The sequence below is a fragment of the Oryctolagus cuniculus genome, chromosome 13 (genome assembly GCF_964237555.1).
Source record: "Oryctolagus cuniculus chromosome 13, mOryCun1.1, whole genome shotgun sequence".
In the NCBI taxonomy this organism is placed as follows: domain Eukaryota; kingdom Metazoa; phylum Chordata; class Mammalia; order Lagomorpha; family Leporidae; genus Oryctolagus; species Oryctolagus cuniculus.
The window spans coordinates 100934683-100949543 of NC_091444.1; positions in this window are offsets into that span (position 1 = coordinate 100934683).

A 14861-nucleotide genomic window follows, 5' to 3' on the forward strand; every position below is an offset into this window, starting at 1 on the left:
GCAGCTAACTCCACAAAGTGTCTCTGCCCGGATCCCCCTTGGGAGGCAAAGCAGGGCCTTCTGGAGCCCCAGACAGACACTGACGTGCGACCAGGGCGTCTGGTGTCCTGGAGGATTTTATAGGCACAGTCCTAAACAGTCCCAACCCTGCACCGTAGCCTGTGGGAAAGCCTCAAGGGACAGAGAGGTCGCTCAGAGCACAGCGCAGAGCTGGATGTCCAAGCACAGCTGAGGCAACCCCTGTGGATTCTCAGATTCTACTTCTGCAAGAGAGATCCCACCGACACAGCGTGGCAGTTCTTGCCACAGCCCGAGCCACGGCTGGAGCGGTTTGGTGATCTGGGGACACTCCCATGGCTGCCCCACACGGCTCTCGGGCTGAGATGGTCTCTCCGACTGGTGACAAAGAGGTGACGGTGCATTGCTGTTACAGACGAGCACCTTACTGTGGATATTCGGTTTTGCAGGCAGGCATTGGAGCATGGGGCTTTAAGCTGTGGGGCCTTTCCCAGCCCCCTTCCCGCAGTGTCCCATTTATAAGAATAACTCGATTTAGGGTCCCGGGCCTCCGGCACTGTGAGAGAACCGGCTGCTGGACCACCAGGGTTCTGGTACCTGGTGACGGTGGCCCTGGGACAGATCTGGGTTTGTTCAGGAAGCCAGGGAGCAAGGTGGAGAGTGGCCTTGGATGAGGGTGGGCAGTGAGCCAGGGAAGAAGTCTGGAATATTCATTTTTTAAAATATTTACTTATTTATTAGAAAGTCAGAGTTACACAGAGAGAGGAGAAGCAGAGAGAGAGAGAGAAAGGTCCTCCATCTGATGGCTCACTCCCCAATTGGCCGAAACGGCTGGAGCTGTGCTCATCCGAAGCCAGGAGCCAGGAGCTTTCTCCAGGTCTCTCATGCAGGTGCAGGGGCCCAAGCCCTTGGACCATCTTCTACTGCTTTCCCAGGCCATAGCAGAGAGCTGGATCAGAAGTGGAGCAGCTGGGTCTCAAACCAGTGCCCATAGGGATGCTGGAACTTCAGGCCAGGGAGTTAACCTGCTGCGCCACAGCGCTGGCCCCAAAGTCTGGAATATTCTAAGTACAATGGGAAGCCATGGAGCTGTTTCAAGCAGGGAATACAGTGACATACTTTTTTTTTCTTTTTTTTTTAATTTTATTTATTAGTTTTTTTAAAAACTTTTATTTAATGAATATAAATTTCCAAAGTACGACTTATGGATTACAATGGCTTCCCCCCCATACCGTCCCTCCCACCCACAACCCTCCCCTTTCCCACTCCCTCTCCCCTTCCATTCACATCAAGATGCATTTTCAATTATCTTAATATACAGAAGATCAGCTTAGTATACATTAAGTAAGGATTTCAACAGTTTGCTCCCACACAGAAACATAAAGTGAAAAATAATAGATGATTTTTTTAAAATGATGATGAAATCAGAGCAGACCTATTGTCATGTTTAATCCCAGTGAGAGTCAAGTTGGGAATTGATAATTTCTTTTTTTTTTTTTTTACAGAGGATCAGTTTAGTATGCATTAAGTAAAGATTTCAACAGTTTGCACCCCCATAGAAACACAAAGTGAATTATATTGTTTGAGTACTCATTATAGCATTAAATCTCAATGCACAGCACATTAAGGACAGAGATCCTACATGAGGAGTAAGTGCACAGTGACTCCTGTTGTTGACTTTACCAATTGACACTCCTGTCTATGGCATCAGCAATCTCCCTATGCTCCAGTCATGAGTCAAAGGGAGCACACAAACAAGTCCAATACCTGCCAACACCAACCGATAGAACAAACAAAGGGGAGAGTGATCCAACATGGGAAGTGAGACACTCAGCAGACTCACAGAATGGCAGATGTCCCAAATAGCACTCTGGCCTCAGAACCAGCCCCAAAGGCACTCGGATCTGGCTGAAAAGCCCATGAGAACATTCCAGGCCAGTGACATACTTTTGATTTAATTTTTTTAGTTATGAATTTTCATTTTATTTGAAAGGTAGAGAATGAGGGTGGGGGGAGAGATTTCCTATATGTTGGTTCTCTCCCCAAATGGCCACACCATCCAGGGCTGGGCCAGGCCAAAGCCAGGCACTCAGGCCTCCATCCAGGTCTCCCATGTGGGTGGCAGGGACCCAAGTACTTGAACCATCACCCGCTGTCTCCAGAGTGCACATGGGCAGGATTGGACTCACTCAGATATGACGGGCAGGCGTTCCAAGTGGAGACTTTAATTGCTGGGCCCAAGGCCCACCCCACGTGAGCGTGTCTTTAGGAGACCATTGCTTCGTGGGAGAGGAAGCAAGTGGAGACGCCATGTACAGGCATAAGAGTGAGTCAGCAGAGGCGTGGCCAGGGAGATGAAGGTCAACAGCGCCCAGCAAGGGGCCCTGGGCGGACAGCAGCTGGTGTCTGGTGCTGTGGCTCAGAGGCTGTGTGGGCAGCCCATGTCCCATGTCACAGCACCTGGGTTTGAGCCGTGGCTCTGCCCCCAGTTGCTGGTCTGAGCCAGAGGACTGGACGGAGATGATCGGGGAGAAACAGACGTGCACCAGGGCCGGAGAAGCCGGGGTTCCGTCTGGACCATGCTCGCTGTGTGGTGGCTATGGATTGTTCCGGGAGAAATCTTAGGCAGGAAGTGGAGTATACAGAGGCGTGGCCCAGGAGAGACATTCGGGCTGGAGACGGAATGGGGGGAACCGTGGTGGACATTGTATAGAGCCCGGGTCCCTGCGGGACAGGGGAAGGAGAACACAGAGATGTTCCGACGTTGAGAGGTCGAGGAGAGGGGACAGACAGGACAAGTTAGGAGAGTGTGTGGCCCTGAAGGGCAGGAGAGGGGAGGGCCCACAGGACGGGCACTCCCGGGAAACCCGCTAGCATGAGGCTGGCTGGTTCAGCAACAGGGAACTGGCCGGGGGCAGGCTCACGTGCACCGTGCAGGACTGGATGCTTCCAAATCAGCTCCAGAAGGGATAAAGCAAAAGCATCCGAGCGAGACTGTGGAATTATTACAAGCGAGCACAGGGAAGATCTTTCATCACGCAGGGTCAGGGAGCCATTAAAAACGGTCAAAATCAAAACACACACAAATTAATCAATCCGATGGCACATCAAAGTGGAAAGCTTCTGTATGACCAGAAAATCATCAACACGCTCCAGAAAACTGTGCGGTTGGAGAGATTTTGATACGTCAGGATTTGCCCTCGTGTTTTTGCAATATATACAATAGAAGGATTCATATTCAAGATTAAAAAAAAATCTAAGAATCAATGTTTAAAAAGATAAGCAGGGGGGTGGGCGTTTGGTCCTGTGGTTAAGGCCACTGGGGACACCCACGTCCCATATCTGAGAACCCGGGTCCAAGCCCTGGGTCCATTCCCACTTCCTGCTTCCTGATGCATACTCTGGGGGGCAGCAAGTCCTTCGGTCCCGCCACCCTCATGGGAGCCCCAAAACGAGTTCCAGGCTCCCTGTTTCGGCCTGGCCCAGCCCTGGCTGTTGCAGGAATTTGGGAAGTGAAGGAGCAAATGAGAGTTGTTTGTAGGTCTCTGTCGTTCTGCCTTTCAAATAGATCATCTTTAAAGGATTAAATATGCAAAAGATACAGAAAGGCACGGGAGGAAAGCCACGTGGCTGATAAATCCTCGCATGGAAAGATGTTTACCTTCGTTAATGAGCAGCGATGAATTCAGATCAGTGCTGGTCAGGAGGAGGGGCCTGGCCCTTCTCCCACGTGGTGGAGCTGTGGAGGACGATTCAGCAATCCCGGTTAGCAAAATCCACCCTGTGTAATACCATACGCCTTCCAGAAGCACACGTATGGAGAAGGATGCGTTTGTAATAGAGAAACACAGTCAAGGTAGCCACCATGTTGGAGTCCTTCCTAGAGCTTGGAATCTTTTTGTAAGCTCTCAGGGAAATGAGCTGTTTGGGACTGCAGATGGAGGGTCCCGGTTTCTCACTGGCTGTCAGATAGAAGCTTCTGGAAGCCACCTGCAGACCCTGACTGCACCTGCAGTCCATCACAACACAGCAGCTCTGGCACTCCAGGCCCCCAGGAGATGGTCTCCCTGCAGGCGGCTGAGATGTGGCGTCCTCAAGGGAGTGACTCCTTTATAAGGCCAAAGGGGATAACATCAAAGAAATTAATTCAGTGAGGAAAGTTCATCTGGCCTGCTGTGTAGACAAGACTACGCTTATGAATGTAGTTGACTTCATAGGAGCTTAGGAAATTCTTAATGGGGAAATTCCAGCAAATAAAAACCAAATAGATAAAAACCAAACCGATCTAATTGGTTTTTATTCATAGTTCATGGACAGGAGCAGCCTCCACTCTACAAGGTGAGACGAGAGCCAGCACCAGGCATTGATGGCACTCCGGATTTTGTAAAGTGGGGACAAGCTCAAGGCTGGTTGGTTTACATCAACTTACTTCCAGGTGCCCTTTGGTAAGGGTTCAAGTGGAGATGAGGTGGGGGGCTTCCTTATACTGACGCGTTAGACTGGAATCTTCTGTCTCCGGGAACAGCTGGTCTGTTTAGGGACGCATTTGCTTCCTTCACGTTTCACGTTCTGATCACGGGACATTCAGCATGAGTGACTCGGTCCTGGTGGGGCCTGGTCTGCTGGGGCCTTGGGCGGGGGCTCAGCCCATCAATCGTGGGTTCACAGTGGTATCAGGACTCCGTGTGCTTTGACTTCAAAGTCTAGAAAAGATTGACTTACAGATCAAAAGCCTTCCTTTTTGATCAGACCTAAAAAAGCAACCAACGTGAACTCAGCTAAGCTATGAAAATAAAACAGTTCCTTAAACGCCCGGCTTCCTGCTAGCTCCCTGCCCCACTGTTCCTTGCACTAACCACTTCCACAGCTTCCTCTCCCCTGGACACGCTGTCCCAAGCCAAGCTGTGTGCAGTCCTTGGCGATCTGGGTCATGTTTTTCTTCTTCTCTCCGTGGTGGATACGCTCGGGTGATGATGTAGGATTTGATTAGGTCTACACAGGACCAGCCGTGGGGGGAATCTCTCTATATTTATAGGACCCAGGATTTCCTGCTGAGCTTGTCATCTTTGGAACACTCACAATGGAAAATAAAAGACTCCCCAGCCCAGTGGTCCCCTGTGGCTACAGAAACACAGACCTGTGTTCTTTGTACAGGTTTTGCTGCCCTAGCAGTCGATAAGAGATTTCCTCTTTGTCATGAAGCCACCAGCGTGAGCAAATTGGGCAGGAAACTCCAGCTGTGTGTGCGTGTGCGTGTGTGTGCGTGTGTGTGTGTGTGTGGAGGTGCTGTGCCCACACCTCAAAGCAGCTTTCGTTTTTGTTGCGAGTTGTCAAAATCTTGGGTTGGATTCAACAACGTTAGATGAAAGCATGGGGAGGGATTCAGCTGTCCCCTGTGGGGAACAGGGTGACGTGGAGAAGGGACCGTGGAACTAGATCAGGAAAGCCTTTGAGAACCAGAGAAAGATGCTATGCTCTCCCAAGAGGCTTGGAAAATAGCAGATCCCGTATCAGCCCACCCGATGCGTGCCCCAGCAGTCGGCAGTCTGCCGCTTGCCCGGTTCTCTCGCTCAGCCCCAGTCCAGCCCACACCCTGGCCAGCATCTGCTCTGGCAGGAAGTGTGGGGGAGGCCGTTGGCCAAGACCTGCTGAGGCGCTGTGCTGGGGGCATTAGTGCTGCCTGTGGCTGCATCTGCTGAACTCTGCACTGCCTCTGTGGTCTTGTCCCAGGCCCCAGGCGCTTGATCCCAGGTCAACCGCTTATCGCTCCTGCCTGCCCCTTGGATCTTTGGTTGTCACACTCTTCCTCAACCTGAACTTCCCCTTTGGGGGGCCCAGGCTGGGCATCTTCCCCCAGTCCCATTGCCTGTTGATGCTCAAGGCCCAGCCGTCCACTGGTGGACACCACATCCCATGCTCGGCTCTGCTCGGCCTTCCTTTGGGAGGAAGCTCGCTCAGGCGAGCTGTGGGAAGCTGGATAAGCTTGGGATCCAGAGCAGGCTGAGCGATGGTGCGGAGATGGAGGTGCAGGAGGTGTCTGCTGCCTTCTATCAGGGGCTTGCAGGATTTGGCTTCCCAAAACTCATGGCGCCCTTTGCCCTCAAAGTCTTGTATTGACGGTTGATGGATTGTGGGTGGAGACTGGAGCTAATTATGTGGGGCTGGTGGGAGGGCTTTAGGTCCTTGGGATTTAGCTTTGACTTTTCAGAAGGTGAGGTTTTTTTAAAAAATATTTATTTATTTATTTGAAATTCAGAGTTACACAGAGAGAGAAGGAGAGGGAGAGCGAAAGGGGTGGGGGAGGGTCTTCCATCCGCTGGTTCACTCTCCAAATGGCCACAACCACTGGAGCTGAGCCGATCCTAAACCAGGAGCCAGGAGCTTCTTCTGGGTCTCCCACGTAGGTGCAGGGGCCCAAGCACTCGGGCCATCTTCCAGTGCTTTCCCAGGGCATAGCAGAGAGCTGGATCGGAAGTGGAGCAGCCGGGACTCGAACTGCCCACACAAGGGGATTCTGGGAAGCAGTAGCGATGGCTCAGGTGATTGGATTCCTCCAACCCACATGGAGGACCTGGACTGAGTTCCTGCTCCAATGTCAGACTTGGTCATTGCCACAATCATCTGGGGCAGTGAACCAGTGAACGGCAGGTGTGTGTGTGTGTGTGTGTGTGTGTGAATATCTCTCTCCTCAAATATATATCTATATATTTTTTAAAGATTAATTTATTTTGGTGCAAAAGTATTTGAAGTCCGTGCACAGAAAGGATCTTCTAGAAGTTTGTGGGAAAATGTGTAGTGTGTACACTCTGTACAAATTTCAAATGTTTTGCACCAAAAGTGAACATCTTTTATTCCATCTCTGTGAGCTCTTTGAAGCACCTGCTTCCAAGTCTCAGTGTAACTGACACTCGGTGCCTTTTTGGTCGCTGCTGGCCGGACATCAGTAGTCAGCATGTGGCTACTTCCTGACCTGTGTTAAGTCCTGCATTAAAGTCTGCACAGAGTGGCAAGCAGCCTAGAGAAGCCCCCAGGACCACTGTGGAACATTCTCAGCTCCTAGGAGCTGAACTGTGCGGTGCTGGTCATACACCAGCTAACAAGAGGCTGCAGGCGCATGCTTCCAGAGAGGAGGCCATGGAAGAAGGGGGACTTAGTGGGGCGCACCACAGCTGAAGAGAGAGGCTGTGGGGGGTCCACTCTTCTGAGTCCCACCTGTAGCTTTTCAAAATACAGTGTGGGCCGGTACTGCAGCTCAATAGACTAATCCTCCGCCTGCGGCGCAGGCACACCGGGTTCTAGTCCCGCTCGGGGCGCCGGATTCTGTCCCGGTTGCCCCTCTTCCAGGCCAGCCCTCTGCTGTGGCCAGGGAGTGCAGTGGAGGATGGCCCAGGTGCTTGGGCCCTGCACCCCATGGGAGACCAGGAGAAGCACCTGGCTCCTGCCATCGGATCAGCGCGGTGCGCCGGCCACGCAGCCATTGGAGGGTGAACCAATGGCAAAGGAAGACCTTTCTCTCTGTCTCTCTATCTCACTGTCCACTCTGCCTGTCAAAAAACAAAAACAAAAACAAAAACAAAAACAAAAACAAAAACACCAAAATACAGTGCGATGCCAGGAGCCTTGTCACTCAGGCTTCATCCGAAACAGTGTCGGCAACAAGATGGAGATGTGATTGGAGGAGGAGAGAGGGATGGAAGTGGAAGAGAAAGCTTGGAATGCTGGGGGGAAGCTGCGGGGCTCAGACCTGACCTCTGGTCCTCACCCTTGACCTGGGCCAGAGCTCCCCCGGGACCTCCGAGAGCACAGCTCGCTGGGCCACTCCTGGAGTCGAGGGTCTTGGTGGACCCTGGAATTTGCATGTCTAAGTTCCCCAGGTGCAGCTGAGCCTGCTGGTCCAGGGAACACCCTCTGAGAACTGTGAGTCCAGAACATTCCATCGGTTAACATGGCGCGAGGCACTGTAGGAAGCCCCATCATTTCCCCTGGTTGCCAATACCCACGACTCTCAGTGCCTGGCGTGCAGACCTACCTTACCTGGGCCCAACTTTTGTAGGCACTGATTATTTTTTTTCTGTTTTCTTTTTTTGAAGATTTTTTTTGAGAGATTCTCCATCTGCTGGTCTACTCCCCAAACGACCACAACAGCCAGGGCTGGGGCAGGCCAAAGCCAGGAGCCAGGAGCCTCCTCTGAGTCTCCTACATTAGTGCAGGGGCCTAAGCACCTGAGCCATCTTCCACTGCTTTCCCAGGCCTTTAGCAGGGAGCTGGGTTGGAAGTGGAGCAGCTGGTACTTGAACTGGTGCCCAAATGGGATGCCGGCGCCACAGGCAGAGGCTTAACTCTCCATGTCACAGCATTGGCTGCAATTATTTTTTTCTAAGATAGAAGTTTGGGGGCCAGCATTGTGGCTCAGTAGGTTAATCCTCCACCTGCGGTGCTGGCATCCCATATGGGCACCAATTCATTTCCCCGGTGCTCCACTTCTGATTCAGCTCCCTGCTAATGGCCTGGGATGGCAGCAGAAGATGGCCCAAGTCCTTGGGTCTCTACCACCTACATGAGAGACCTAGAGGAAGCTCCTGGCTCCTGGCTTCAGTGTGGCCCAGCCCAGGGCCGTTACAGCCAACTGGGGGATTGAATCAGTGGATGAAAGACCTCTCTCTCTCTCTCTCTCTCTCTCTCTCTCTCTCTCTCTCCCCTTCTTCCTCTCCCTCTCCCTCTCTTGCTGTAACTCTGACTTTCAAATAAATAAATAAATCTTTTTGAAAAATCAAAGTTTGTCATTTTATTTAGAACAATTTTTGCTTGAGAATCAAATGGTTGTGTACATGGGAAAGCAGATAGAGATAAAATGACAGGCGAGCAGTAGCAAAATAACCAGACTCTGTTCCACTGGCTATTGCAACATAATAAACTAAGAGTTAACTAAAAAAAACTTTAGTCTTCAAGAAACAATTTTTTTCTTCTTTTTCCAAAATAATGATGTTTAGCTTACAAAACGAGTATACTTTGTGTCTTCAAAGCATTTTCCGCTACCAGGAAACTTGGCTTTACAGGATCTAAACATTAAAAAGTTTTTAAAAAGTCTGTGTTGTTGCCACTGTAAGACAACACAGAATCTCGCCCAAGTCAAGGAGATCCGACATCAGGTGCCAGCATGGTTGTGATTTCCCTTTAGCAAAATGTGATCTAATTGAGTGATCCTTCTTCCTTCTCCTGTGCCTGCAAACCTGGTGGGCTCTTCTGATACCATACTGATGAAATCGGCAAACCCGAGTTGTCTACAATGGCTTCCTGACCGCTCTTCATCCCCATGTCGGTTTTGGATCCTAGAATTCACCCACAAGGTCCAGTGGCAGCACCTGTGATGGGTGGGCTGTAGCGCTTGCTGCCATGGCTATACCAGGCACCGATTAAAGTTAGGGGAAGAGGGCTGGTGCTGTGGCATAGCAGGTAAAGCTGCTGCCTGCAGTGCCGGCATTCCCTATGGGCACCGGTTCGAGTCCCAGCTGCTCTACTTCCCATCCAGCTCCCTGCTAATGGCCTGGGAAAGCTGCAGAGGATGCCCTGAGTCCTTGGGTCCTAGCTGCTGGCTTTGGCCTGGCCCAGCCCTAGCCTTTGTGGCCATTTGGGGATTGAACCAGTAGATGGATTCTCTCTCTCTCTCTCTCTCTCTCTCTCTCTCTCTCTCTGAAACTGTACCTTTCAAATAAATGAAAGGACAGAAGTCTCAGGGGAGAAATCTTGGAAGATAGGAAGTGAAGAATCTGTCTGGATGCTTTGGCACGAATGCCACGTCTCGGGCAGTATTTTTGCACATAGGAGATATTTGTAGAATCTTTCGTATGTAGACTGGAAAGTAACAGAGCAGCCCGAGTCCAGGTACTGCTGGCATTGGTCAAAGCCAGGCCATGTGGCCCCACGGATGCTGGAGAGCAGCTCCTTCACTGTAGAGCGATCTTGATTTTATCCTCGTCCTGGCAATGCCTATGCCTGGGAGGCTGCCGGTGGCCCCTGGGGGGAGCAGGGGGCGGCTCTGGCTCTCAGGAATTTAGGCGGAGTCTTCTTGGTGCCAGCTGTTCCGAGATTTCTGCCTCTCAGTGAGTGAGTCAGATAAGGATTTTTAGCCTGGCAGATTAGTGGGTTTTCAAGTATTCTTAAAAAAAGAAAAGGTTAATTATTTGAGATGCAGAGTTACAGAGAGGCAGAGAGCAAGATCTTCTATTCACTGGTCCACTCCCCAAATGGCTGCAACAATCTGAGCTGGGTCAACCCGAAGCCAGAAGCCAAGAGCTTCATCTGGGTCTCCCACGCAGGTGCAGGGGCCCAAACACTGCTTTCCCAGGCCACGGCAGAGAGCTGGATCAGAAGTGGAGCAGCCGGGACTCGAACCAGTGCCTGTATGGGATGCCAGCACCACAGGCAGAGGCTTAACCTACTTGCCAGTCTACAGCGCCGGCCCCTTCAAATGTTCTGTCCTAAAGACCCCTGCAGTTGTTGATTAGTTGAAAGAGCTCTCATTTATACGGGCTGTCTCTGTCCATGTTTACCATGTTAGAAATAAAAACGGAGAAATTCTGAACAGACGGGTTAATTCATTTTAAGTAACTAGAATACCAACACGTGAACCTCTGAATCGCTGGTTTAAGAGACGACAGCGGGGCTCTCACATGCGCTACTGTGGCCAGGAAAGGGGAGACACTGTGTTGGCCTTCTCAGATAATTGTGGGTATTCTGCTTTGTCACGACATCCAAACTTCACAAGTGGTCGTTTCTTTTTTAAGGATTTATTGATTCATTTGAAAGGCAGAGAGACAGAAAGAGAGAGAGAGAGAGCGAGAGAGCTTCCGTTCACTAATTCACTCCCTAAATACCTGCAAGAGCTGAGGGTTGGCCAGGACAAAGTCGGGAACCAGGAGTTCCATTAGGTCTCCCATGTGGGTGCCGAGTGGGAGTTTCTTCAAAGTTGGCCGCCGCGTGGAATCTGACCGTTCAGGTCCATCAGCGGTTGTCGCACTTTGTACGGGTCTTTGCCCACACTCCATGTCCGAAGTGTAACAACATTTGTAATACTCACTGCCCCCTCACCCCCAACCCCTCCCTGAGTGTGTAGACCACGGTGACTTCTAGGAAAGACTGGGACCACTGCCATTGCTTCTGCAGAGATGTCTACACGGCGCACGGAGTGTGGAATGCATCGCCATCCGTGGGAAAAGCACCCTGGCCCCCCAGGCTCCCTGGGAAGGTGTGCACAGCTCCCAGAGAGAACAGCGATGTGAACAGAACGAGGCAACACTCACACAGCCGGCACCCGGCATGCTCATCTCCCAGTGCCGCCTGTAGAGGAAGAGTCCCAGGTCACCTCACGACTGTCGCAACACACTCACGTCTCCTTAAAGGCCACACGGGTCACCGACACAAACTCGCAAAGTCTCTGCAATGCAATCAAATCGCAATTAGTAACTCAGTGGGGAGTTACCCAGCTGGAAGTCTCATAATGAAATATACAGTTCTCTGTAGAATACACCGAAAAATTTAGAATTTGCTATCAATTCATAGGAGAAAATAAAGTGTAATGAAGTTGGTCATTCTGTTGTTTCTCTCTGGGGGCAGGGAGGCCTCTGGACACTCTAGGAGCTGGGGGCTGAACTGCAGGGAAGGGTAAATCCAGAGCTGGGACTCAGTGGAGCGCCTACAGGAAGAGGTGGAAGAACCGTGTGGGTGGCAGAAACCCTGGCTGCTCTGTCTCCAGTTCAGCCACCATCTACATTGTGTGCCCTTCCTCTGGCCACTTGATGCACCTGCCGTGCTGGTCTGGTCTCTCCAGACTCGTGACAGTTCTGAGAGCCACAGAGCCTTGAATTAAGGCCCAGGGCTGCCTTGGCCTTAGCTTTGGCCTTAGCCTTGACCAGACTTCCCAGGCCATGCGATGTTTTGGTAGATGTTGCATCCCCATCGTAGCAACAGTGCACCCAAGGGATTCCTCTGGGGTCTCAGGATACCCAGAGAGCACCACTGGGGTGCAGGTGCGGCCACGATGCTGAGGACACTGCCACGCGAGATCCCACGTCACGCTTTTTCAAAGTCCCTTGGAGAGCATGACAGAGCCTGGTGGCTTAGCAGGTAAAGCCACTGCCTGAGATGCACCATCCCATATGGGTGCTGGTTCATGTCCTGGCTGCTCCACTTCCGATCCAGCTTCCTGCTGATGGCCTTGGAAAGCAGCAGGTTGATGGCTTAAAGTGCTTGGGTTCCTGCACCCACATGGGAGACCTGGATGAGGCTCCTGCCTCCTGACTTCTGTTGTGGTGGATGGCGGGACACAGGTGACACTTGGGCCATCTTCCACTGCTTTCCCAGGTGCATTAGCAGGGAGCTGGATCAGAAGTAGAGCACTGGGACACAAAGCAGTACCCATATGGGATGCCCACATCACAGGTTTTACTCATCTCGCCACAGCACTGGCCCCTCCCAGCTCATCTTCTGCCCCATCCAAGCATCTAACTCACTGGTGCTGCAAGAATCAGGACTGTGGGCCGGCGCTGTGGCACAGCAGGTAAAGCTGCCGCCTGCAGTTCCGGCATCCCATATGGGCACCAGTTCAAGTCCCAGCTTGATCCAGCTCTCTGCCATGGCCTGGGAACACAGTAGAGGATGGCCCAAGTCCTTGGGCCCCTGCACCTGTGTGGGAGATCCAGAGGAAGCTCCTGGCTCCTGGCTTTGGATCGGCCCAGCTCTGGCCGTTGTGGCCACTTGGGGAGTGAACCAGCAGATGGAGGACCGCCCCCCCTCCCCTCCATGTGCAGATGGGCCAGAACCTCCAAGGAAGAGTGAGTTGTTACAGACTGGCCTAAAACAGCCTGCAGAAAATATGGTTTTCAGGGAGGCAGGTGTCGGGATTATCAGGGCCCAGCTGTCTATCCTCGGGGCGTACTTCATTGACTCAATTCTGTTGAAACAGCCCAGCTTTCTCCTTGCTGCGTTGGCCTGGAACGACTCGGCCCTGCTCCTTCGTGCAGCTTAGCACGGGCAGCAGGCCCCGGGGAGGCGGAGTCTACCAGCTGTGCCTGCTTCTGCCTCTGCCGTCTGACTGCAGCCCTACTCTGCCCTCTGATCATCAGCCTCAGGACGGGGGTGCAGGAGCTACCCAAGTGACAGGTCCCAAGCCCCTTTGGAAACAGGTCACACAGGTGTGGGCCATGGATGTCTACATGGCTGGTGAGCACGCAAAGGGCACGCAGACTCCATTAAGTGCAAAACCACGCCCCAGGCTGCCTTCCGCACCGGCCGGTGGCCGGGGGAGAGGCGTCCAGCAGCAGAGAGCAAGCCCTGCCTGCCTGCCACCCTGTGACTGACAAGCAGTGGCGGGAGCTACAGCACTGATTCCAGTCCTTGGCTGGGTTTCTGCATTTAGCTATCTACCCTGGGCTGCTTGTATTTTTATCATCTTCCGAGACACTGGTGGCTGTGGCTGGCATTTAGAAACATATTTTGTTTTGCCACTCTGTGTATAATAATACATTTGAAAATTTCGTGTCAGATTTAATTAGAAACAAATTTCCGACTGCATTCATCTATGCCTGCTCTCACGTCCCAGCCTCCCATCGGCACAATGCGGTCAGAGATATCCTCCCTCAAGGACAGCCCAAACCTCTCGGCACAATAGCCAGACTGTTCCGGGGGAGAGAAGGTGGCTCTGTGGCTGGACGGGCGTCCTGGATCCCACAGACTGCTTACTATGCATACCCTGCCTCTATTTCCACATCTTCAAAATGGGCACAGCAATTCCCACTCCCTCAAGCAGCTATAAGGATCAGTGCTCATCCAGGCCACACACTTGGAAAGCGCCAGGCCCTTAACGAGGGGATCCTACAAATGCCAAGAACTACTTTGGAAATAGCTCTGAGCCACCCCAGTGTCATTCCCTGTTCCTGGTCTCCAGGGCACCCCTCCACTTTCCCCCTGGGAGGCCAGGTCGCAGTTGTGAGCCCAACCTCCATCCCTGCTGTCCCTTCTTCCCATCAGCCTCTTGGCGTGACCCCAGCTGTCAGAAGGGGCTTGGCACAGTGCATCTCTGTGGCTGATAGGGGCGGGGGTCCCTCAGAGGAGACTGCTGGCCGCTCACTGGGCCATGTGCTGTGGACACAGTATGATGTGCGTGTGTATAATGTGTGTGTATAATGCATATGTGTGTGCATGTGTGTGTGAGAGAGATCAGTGTGTGAGGCATGCACACGTGTAGTGTATGTATCATGTGTGTGCATGTGTGTGTCTCAGACATCGCTGTGCATGAGCCAGTCGTGTGGTGCGTATGTGTGTAATGTATGTGTGTACAATGCATGTATGTCCGGGTGCATGTGTAATGTGTGTGTGTGATGTGCGCATGTCCAGGTGCGTGTGCAGGTGTGTGTGTGCATGGCCCCTGGCTGTGCCCAGAAGCAGTGTCTCCCAAGTGTATAGCGTGGCCCGGGCGTTGTAGTCCGGGCACGCAGCCACTCCGCCCGCCTGGCCTAGGAGTGCCAGCCCGTGGCACCTGTGCCTTTGGCTCCTGGGTTGGGCGCTGGGAAGAAAGCAGCCTTTGGCTCTGAGGTGGAAGAGGCCAGCTGTACATCTGGCTTCAAAGCAAAGCAGCGTTTCCTGAGCTGCCCGGGGCGAGGCCCCACCCTTTCCTGGCCTGTGCATTGACTCCCTGGTCTCCAGCCTCCAGGGCCCGGGCTGAGCGCCTCCTCATGTGGGCATCCAGGGCTGGGGCCTCTCTGGTTCTCTCGCATCAGCCGGTCTGCAGAGGGGCTGAGCCCCCGACGGGGTCTCCAGGTCTGTGTGGGGGCAGCAGAGCCCTCCGT